This window comes from Dreissena polymorpha, chromosome 1, assembly GCF_020536995.1.
Source record: "Dreissena polymorpha isolate Duluth1 chromosome 1, UMN_Dpol_1.0, whole genome shotgun sequence".
In the NCBI taxonomy this organism is placed as follows: Eukaryota; Metazoa; Mollusca; class Bivalvia; order Myida; family Dreissenidae; genus Dreissena; species Dreissena polymorpha.
The window spans coordinates 142,568,752-142,579,529 of record NC_068355.1 but is presented as its reverse complement, the minus strand read 5'-3'; positions in this window follow the sequence as shown (position 1 = coordinate 142,579,529).

The window sequence follows — 10,778 nt, the reverse complement described above, 5'->3', positions numbered from 1 at the left end:
ATGCTTAGGTATGGGCTATGTGCGAGTTAAGAATATCCACCAACGTGCTTTATTCGCCATCGCATTGCATCGACCGTTAAAGGTGGTCATTTAAAATTTAATTAAGTGGTTTGTGTATTGCGGTACATAAGCGTAACCTAAGCGTTTAGTCCACATGTTTGTTTAATGCTTAGGTATGGGCTATGTGCGAGTTAAGAATATCCACCATCGTGCTTTATTCGCCATCGCATTGCATCGACCGTTTAAAGGTGGTCATTTCAAATTTAATTAAGTGGTTTGTGTATTGCGGTACATAAGCGTAACCTATGAAAATCGAAATTACTTTCCTGATAATTTACTTAATGTTTTAAGTGTTAAATAACAAGCTAAGGATATGATGTTTTTAAGTTACATACTTTGAATACACGTATTCGATATGAAAATATACGTTTTTATATGCATCGACATATGAAGGCGATTATAGTTATCAAGTTTTTTATATCAAGGAGGATTAGGACATTTCTTGAATTTAATCATTTTCAGCTACACAGCTATATGGAATTCACTGAAACGAGTTGTACCCCACAAATTTACTGGAGCGTAACGACCGTTCAAACAGCAAGTACTTCAGTACCGGTATACACAAATCTAGATTCGTTGAGACAGCCGAATACCTCCGTTCTGAAGATGGGGAAGGACGTTCTTGAACCAGGCGATTACATTGTATGTCTTGAAGTGAAAATGCCTAGCAAGGGACCAACCTTCTGGGTCTCGGATTGCATAGTGATTCGGATAGTTCTTCCGGAACTTATTTCATTTATCGCAGGTGGGGAATTTCGAACAATTCCCTACGGCGGTAAAGCGATCATGAACGCTTCCGTTTCGAGTGATCCTGCACATAACATATCATCAGTAAATGCCATACCGTTAAAAGTAACATGGGCATTCATGAGCTATCTTTCTGGAACTAATTTTGACAGTTTTCAAGCGAGTACTCAAGCATTACCAGCAGGCGGGACCTATCACAAAATTGGCAATGGCACTGACTGCTTGTTGTTGAGTTTGGACACATCTTTGTTCAATAACGGAGACATGGCTTTCATTATGTTTAAACTGACAAGGGGACCAAGAACATCGTCTGCTTTTCAAGTTATCAAGATGGTCACTAACGCTGTGCCAATGGCTTTGAGGTATATTCCTGGTAGCATATAAGCAAATATTCCAAGAACTTTGTACATTTAGGTTGGTGTTAATGTTTTATAGAACAAAATTGATCAGAGCTATAAAGGTCTCACGTAATGGTGTTTGTGTCTTAACAACATTGTGTACAATGTTTTCCGCCGATTGCAAATGCTATCGATTTAAATCACACATAAGCAATTCTGAAACGAAAAACGTTTGCCAATCTGTACTACCCAATATTTTAGAAATAGTACAAAATAATTATTATAATAAATCATAATAACAAATTAACAATTGACCATACGCTGACTTTAACTACTTATTGATTTGATATTCACAACAGCCAAATTATTACGAAAATATGTGGCACTATATACTGAAGTACTTAAAAGCCAGTATACAACATTGGTTTAATGATTATGCTATAAAAATATAATTAGATTAAATTGAATACTATATTTTAAAAGGACATGCCGTGGTTACTTCTTTAAAATAATCTAAATTTGTAATAACATCTTAATGGCATGTATTTACGAATACAACTCACTACATTTAAAATGAAAATTAAAAAAAGAGTACAACTTTCGAAAAAAATTCTATAGATAAAACTAATTTTTATAATATAAGCATGATTTTTTGTCCTTTTTATGCGTACATTTCTGAATCATAAGTATGCGTATTCTGTATAGCCTCATTTGATATTTAAAACACACTATCGCAATTGGTAAAACACATGGTTACTTCCATATTTCCGTGTGTTTCCTATGTAAATGGTTGCATTACATTTAATACGTTTTAGTTATTTGTTTATATAAACTTTATAAAAAAAAATAATTTGAATAAATATATATAACACACCTTTATGAATATGTTTAATACGTTTCATCTATGAACGAATCAAAAAATAAAGATTGCAGGAGGAATCCACATTTACCTTGCGATTGTCCCTTCAAGCGTTTACGTTAACATTATAGTCGGTTTGTTACAAACACAGATATACATACAGCCCCGAACACAGAGTGGGCAATCACGTGATAGTCAAGATGGCGACGCCCATGCCGAGATAGTTATTTTTCGTAGTTTATACACTGTATTACTTTTGTTTAATTTTTAAATAACGCTCACTTTGCAGCCATATCAGTAAACATGTGATTAACGTTTATTTTATATAAAAATTCGCTTTATGTCTCGACTTTACGCCCCGCAAATTTTCTTAGTGAAGCTTTAATTAGGTCCTCCCGCTAAAAAATTTCGCAGCGAGGAAAGTCGAGATAAAGAGCGAATATCAACACGAAATAAACGAAAGCAACTTTCTTGCTGATATTGCTGGACAGTGAGCGGCATTTAAACGATAAGTATAAGTAATAAAGGGTTTACAACGGAGAAAAAAACCTGCCTCAGTATGAACGTCGCCATCTTGACTATCACGTGATTAACCCCTCTGGAACATGTCATACACTCGGTTTAAGCAAACCATTAATAATTGACATTTTAGTGAACTTACAATTTACGATTTTGGTTTTGGTGTTTATTTTTAATGTTATTTACTGTATGCAAGTATGCATTCATTATTCATCGAATATATATGTAATGATAATACATGATTTAAAACTGTTCATATATATGCATTTAATTTTTTCAAGAGATTTGAGTTAAGGTAAACATGATTCCTTGCTGTTTTTTTACCATTGGAAACCATTTTCAGATGCGTTTACAATTGCTTTACTGGGCGCGACAGACTGATCAGTAAAGACAAAATAGAAGTGGATGCTGATCTCGATACCCCCATTGACCCACGGACCTTGAAATACCAATGGACACTAAGCATATGGAATGCATCTTATAGCCGCTTTATACCCGTTCCCTTTACATCAAAAACAGGTAAGGGACACTTGTTATAATGAACAATCAATATAACGACACACATTCACTCATTTTTGCATGTTTTCTATTGCACATAGTTTGCAGATTTGTCATGCAATTACTGGACGTGCGGACCAACAAATGTCGAAGGTTTATTGGTACCACACAAAACACATGCCAATAAGTTGAATAAAATATGTATGTGTCAATAATTACGTCCGTTAATGCACTTCTCAGCGACGAATAGCGGTATATAAGTACACTTAAGATTATTGTTATAAAGAGGCATGGTGTTTTTGAATTTATTTAAAACACCATTTTATTGATGAACATGTCATTGTTATGTTTTCTTAATAAAACATTCCAAGCACCAAATGATAATGTACCTATTCAGTTCTATTTTTTCGCATGAACAGATTCACGTGCTCTCTTAATCGGCGACAATTTGTCACAAGGGGAGGTTTACGAGATACTTCTTACTGTGACAAGGCAAGGGGTGTCCACAACGGCTGCCTTCTATAGAAAGATCAATATCTTGCCTAAAGGCGGTACTTGCAGTTTGGATAAATTGACAGGTAAACTGCACAATCCCTAGAGTACATATAAACACGAATCATACTAATGCACAAATAAGTTGTAGACCAAAAGAGTTGTTTTTTTCCATGACATAATAATGTATTGTCGCGTGCATTTTCAATGCGCAACACTCTTACTTTCAAATGGGTCCGTGTATATACCGTCTTTTCCTTTTCATTTAACATTCGAAACAACGAAACACGAAAATCAACGCATATAAGTTCATATTCCGATTTTCTAATAACCAAAACTTAAACAAAATACGAAAACAAAATTAACTTCTTTATATCGATTTTCGTTGTACTTATTATAAAACGAAAAACGAAATTGATTTCCATGTTCATATTTTGTTTCAATTGATATGACAAAAATAAATGTTTGGAAATTGGAACGGATTGTTTGATCTCGTTTACCGGTTTTGGTTTGAAAAAACGGTATACGAAAAACGAAAAACGAGTGGCGTTTGCGGGATGTGCTGCTGTCTTGGGGAGGTAACTCTTTAGTGGCTTTTTGCGCGTATTTTTCTCCCTTACATAAGACTTAATCACTTATTTCCATCAGCATGACTTCCAACGTGCTTTTTTCGTGGAGGTAAAGACACGCCCGTAAGGGACAGAGACGTGGATATTTTCAGTTGTTTTTCCAGGTATTGTATTTTTCCAATTTGAAATGGTCATAATCTTGACATCGAACGGTTTTCCAACGAACCGGTATTTCATGCCGATCCAGCCGATTAGAAAGGGCTATAATTAGCCTCTTATGACACTTCTTGTTCTTTGCCCCTATGCTATGTAAATTCAGTACTTATTTTACAAAAAAAAAATCGTTTTAATCCTATTATCATTGGGGAGTTCCTTACATTTTGAGAGCTGCAATACCCCGTCCCCTGAGTCCCGTATTCCTATTTGTATTACCCGTTAGACCCGCATGACAATTTAAGGACACAATAATCGGCGGCTGCTAAAATGTCCCTATGTTTTACTTTTAACGTCACCTTGCATAATAGAATTAAAAAAATGTTTTAATCTTATGGAACGGTAAAGTGCAAGGTGTCTAATATATAATTTCCTATTCGTTCGATTAATAACAAATACATGTTGCATTTTACAACTGCATTGTGAAATGTCTTGTGATTTTAGCTCTAAAACAAGAGTTATAACCAAACACCTTATATGAAACCGCTTTGAACTTGAAGAAAATGAAATTAGTTTAAATATAATTAATAAATGTGCCAATTTAATAACTTATCAACCAACATATTTAATGTTCCTGAAAGAGCGCCCAAGATATAGTTAATGCTAACAAGATATGTACATTCCAATGATATTATAACGCCGCTTAATATTTTTTCCTTTAAACGTGAAGTTACTTAAAGAAGGCGAATATCATGCGTCACGCCTTTAGAATCTACTTGCACTCGTTGAAATGTTCCGTTTAAGACCTTGGTTGTCCCCTAAAATGAAACTCGAATGCCAGAATAGAAAAGTGTTTACATTTGTAACAATACGTGTATGATTTGCTGAGTCAATGATATATATGAGGAGCGTGCCATCAAGCGTTCGCTTGCATGATCTGTTAAAGTACATTTATTAGTATAGTGTATTATTTTATTCGTTTTATACACATCCAGTTCAATTTAACAGTCCTTCAAAAATTGGACAAAATCTGTACACCAAACAAAAACGTTATTAAAAATAAATAAATAAATTTGTAACACCGTCAGAGTTGTAACTTATAAAATAAAATCCATTGACATAATGTACTATACTTAGCGTTGATTTTTCTGTTATTTGAATGATGTGTTCTCGCAAAGAGTTTCAAATAATTTTATAATTGTTATAAGCAAATTTTCTTTATTCTATAAAGGGAGCACCACATATAATCATTCTGATAAAATTTAAAAAGAACTCAGTGCGTGAACCGATAGCTTTATAACAACATAAATTAATACATTCAGGGCCAGTGTCGCAGCCTACATTTGCAACTTGTTGCAAATCACTGGTTGGATGCAAGAACTGCATGGACACTTGGTACGAGAGCCCACCGCCAGCCAGTTACCCGAAGTGTATGAGCCAGGACGGCACACGACGTGCCATGACAGGGCTTTATGAGGCCGTGCATGCTCTTAGGAATAATTCACCATACTAATTGAATGTACATGTGTATATGTTTAGCAATAATGTGGATTTTTTATTTCATTTCTTAAACAGATATGAATACAGTGTAGTAAATAATTCGATTTTTGTTTATTACTTGAAGAGAAAGGCTACGCCGAACAAAGATATTTTATTGTGCAATGATTATTGTAATGCATGTTATACATTAAATTAAATCCAATGACTTGAAACAAAAGCAGGCATGTATATTAGTATATAACTTTACTGTTGATCTTTTCATTATTCCATTAGACTAGCCAAAAAGAGCTGTGCCAAGACTCGTCTATTCTTCCTCTATAATACATGTAATAGTGAACATTTTATTATTCAAAAATAACAGTTTCAAAGGGAGGAAACTGCGCACTAAGATTAATCATGAGTTATCATCCAAATAAAGCTGCGCAGCGCCCCTCGTTTTCCTATTTCCGTGTATCGTTTTATCAAATCAAGAACGAAGAAGAGCATGCGTTTTGTTTCAATTTTCAAATATTGATTTTTTTTAATTTAAATTGAAACGAAATAGGAATAGACATACACGTTTCGTGTTTTGTTTTGTAATTAGTAAAACGAAAAACGATATAAATAAGTCGATTTGTTCTTTGTTTTTTGTATTTGTTTCGGTTATAAGATAATCGGAATATGAACTAATATGCGTTTATTTTCGTGTTTCGTGTTGTCGAATGCAAAACGAAAAACGAAAAGACGGTATGTACACGAACCCAAATGGTTAGGTAACGCAAATTATCCGCTACAGCATACTGTAAAACGATTATCTTAACCCTTTGCATGCTGAGATATTTGTCGTCTGCTAAATTGGTGTCTGCTGAATTTCTAAAATCCTCATTTTCTTCACTTTTTTTCAAAGACCACTATCAGAATAGAAAACAGTTTTGATCAAGATCAGACGTCACGTTTTGTGGCGTCTGATCTTGTTCCAAACTGTTTGCAAAGGCCTTTAAAATTATGTTCCAGCGCTAAAAGGGTTAAAATATTTAGACTAGTATTGGAAACCCATATTAATAAATTTCACCCTCTTCACCCTCCGACATTGTGATATCTCACTACACTTACTGTGTTGAAATGACAAGCTCGTTATATAATTACAGCTGTCTCAGCAAGAGACTGGGTAACTGTGACATGTAACGGTTGGACTGGTAACGTTCTGAATCATCCTCATATTACGTTTCTCGTACGTCAGTTCACCAAAGGAGCGCTAGTACCACAGGAGCCGATCCTTAAAACAAGTGAGTGTTGTGTACAAAATTGGTTGCAGATTTCAGCAGTGCCGAAGGTTCAATTATAATTGGTATAAATTAGCAATTAACTATATTTAAAATCACGTTCACACATCATAACTTATAAGGGCTGATACATTGTTATATCACGTGTTATGTTTATACAATCAAATCTTCGAAATATGCACATTCATCAAATTATAGTTCACTTAATATTGACCATACATGTTTTTAATTCTGATAAATATAGATGTGTTTTTCCTTGAGAGTACTCGCGGTGAGTAATAAGAAAAAGATAATACAGCGTATACTTTAAAGTATAACAAACACATAATACCTATTTCTGTATTATTGTCGAGGGATCTGCGTTCACAAGTCGCAAGACAGAGCTAAATGCAGCTTGTACTTAATACTAGCATTGAAAATCAAATATAGCACATGCATCATCCCTATTTCCTTATTATTGTCGAGGGGTGTGTGTTCACATGTTTCAAGTTACAACTTTCATAACGATAAACATACGTTTAAATGACACTTGATAACATTTAACTGATGCATTTTAGATATGAAATATACTCACACACAAAATAAGTCACAGAGAGTCATCTATGTTCAGTATGTTATATAGTCTTCTTCGACAGATTACTCACTTGGATTCAATGCATATTAGTACAATTCCAGTGAACACTTTCAGGGGCACGAAGATCGCACTTAATTCTGAAGGTGGGGGATGTTGGAAATAACTCTTGGACCACGTTGACTGTTGAAGTCACTGACGAACTGAATAACTTTCTACCAGTGAATATTTCCTTAGAGGTAAGTTTTAAATTTATACCAAAAGCATCCAATAAATCAAAGAGCTGTAGGTACTGAAGGCCTGGGGCTAGATTTAGTCTGCTTGGGAAGAAGTATTTCCGAATTTCCCCCTTTGTCCGAATGTATACGGATTGACCGTAGCGGTTGAGTGCAGAAGCTCAGAGAATGTAAGAAAAGACAATATTTGTGTATATACTACAGTGTACATAGACGGTGGAAGACTACACGATACTGGTGGTGGGAACGAAAACCTTTTGTTCAACTCTACAGATCTGGTAGAGGTTTGTCCACATAGGCGGTGAAAATATAAAACAACAACAACAACATCGCCGCAAAAAAACTGTAGTTGTTTGCGTCAAATAAGTCACTTTCAATAGCCTAAAATAGCTTTTTATTACATAATTAACAGATCAGGAAAACACTCATACTTCCTTTGTAATGTGTATACAAGAAAGAACGGTGTACAGATTGTGTACTTTGTCTCACGTAGAACTTTTCGCGCTCGATTTGCGCGCTAGATCTGCGAAGTGAAATACCATATCCGGTTACTTCGTCTATTTCCGAGAATGATCGTGAATATTATTTTTTATTTTTTCTGGAAAGTCTTGTTAACGCAAAATAAAATAACAATATTTTAAAATATGTTTATAAATACCAAATATAAGGTCTTCAAAAATGTCTCAGAAAACAATTCTTCTTACTGTCTCCTTAAACACTCGTACCATTTCGGCCTAGACCGTCAAGTGATGAACTTATTCTCGCTTGAATATGTAAACAATAAAAAACTCTGTCGTAGCCAATGCTTAGCAATTTTGTTTCAATAATATTTGTTTACACTTTTTATGACACTGTCATGTTATATAGTGATGATCTGTATTTACAAGGCGGGTTGAAGAACTACTTTTAGTGCGCATGAATTAAGTGGTAAATCGGAGTTTTGGGAATTTGGTTTTGGGCAGCCAGCCAATTCGGATAGCCTCAGAAATTGGTATTGTTACTATGACCTTGGGGCTACGCCCAAAGCCAAAACACGCTCGAGAGTTTAAAATCAGCACAGTACAATGTATAAGTCAATGATAGATAATAATTGCTCTCCCGATTATATTATGGAGCTTACTTGCTCTTTTAAAATAAAATACGATAGCTAACTGGAATCATAAAGTATTGGAAGACCAGTGACACTTTGCGATTTTGCTGAAGTCCATGTCACATGCATACACATTTTTCGTGTAAATTGTAATATTTTTGTGTTAAGATTAAGTGAATGTTATACATTTTGGATGCTCTAGTTAACATTAAAAACGGCACCATCGAATAGTAATAGTAATATTTTAATTAACGCATCTTTGAGTAATTGTACGGAATTTCTTTTGCCTAATATATATCAGAATATTCTTGGAGTTTCTTCTTGGAGTGTATAATTACTTAAATATGATTTTAATGTGCTTGAACAAGTGAACACCCCAACGAAATGCATTGACCATACTTATATAAAACACATGACAACGCAGTTGTGTCAGCAGACGAGAATTAGTATGCGGATTGTTTTTGTATAGCAATCTACTAGAATGCCACACAATCAGCCACGTATCAACACGGCATGGAAACCACACATTCAGTTGAATAAAGCTGGGGGGCCTGCTTTGCGATAGTGCATGCTAAACATAAATTGGAGATGAAGCAATTAACGGGCATCACAACTCATCCTTTTTAAAGAACAATTTATTGAAATAAAATCAAATATGGCTGTCCTATCCTTATCAAAAGCATTAAAATGCGCTGCTATGAATAGTTCTGCATTTTCTTTTATTATATATTTGATACGTTGTACAGGTGTCTCCTGCATTCAACTATTCGGACGTCAAACCAACGCTAGCAGGGGCAGCGATCATTAACAACTATTCAACAGTGGATTATCCTTTTGCGAGAAATCAATTATTAGACATGGGGAAAAGTGACATGACTATCTCCCTCATATCCGCAATTTGCAGCAACTTCCATCTTGTGGATGTGTGTAATAAATTAGTGTTTTTCTACGACTTATGATTGGTAGCTAATGAAATGACATGATTAATTGAACTTTTATCGAAACATTCAAATATCAGAAACACATGTCAGTTTATGTGTGTATTTTGTATAAAAGTAAAATAATCAACAACTAATTCTAAAGTTGTACTACCTTAAAATTATGTTGATAATTCCACAGCTTGTATTCGTAAATAAAACTAAATTATATTGTAAAAATGCACTTTAAACTTTATTTCACTTTTCCTTCTTTGCTCATATAACATGAATGTGAACTGACAATGACAATCGAAATACAAAATGTAAAAACAATGTTTAGCTGCCAGTCTGGAAGCCACCAGTGCCAAGAGTTCTTAATACCGGGGGTTCTCTTCTCGATCTGAATACAAATGGAAACGACCAAACAATTACATCGTTGCAAGACGCAACCGCTAAAGCCAACAACGAAACCGTTGATCCAGCAACTGTAGCAATACAGAAGGTACATCACGTCAAAATGCAACCCGTGTTGGTGCATAACGATAAGCATTTCTCTCATTTAATATTTTATTGCAATGGTCATGATATCAATACATTTGCATTTGACAATCTCTTACTGACCGCTGCAAATAACGAGAACTCCCTCCGTTAAGTGTCTTAAATGCTTTTTGTTAATATTAGTTGGGTAATAATTGCCTAATTAATATAGATGTGCAACGACCTAAGGTATTCTGAAGAGATAGTGGTTCCCTGAATTCTCTGCATATATTTAGTAATAAGTGATATTGTTTTCTGTAAATGTTACATTATTTCATTAAAAGCCAAAAAATCTTCTCAGTTACTGTAGCGAGTTCAGTATACGGTGTATTTAACTCGAAAATCCGATCTTTTGAATTATGCCAAAATAAATCATAAAAGTAAGAACAATAAGTACGCCTTCATCATTGTTAATTGTTCAAAATATTAA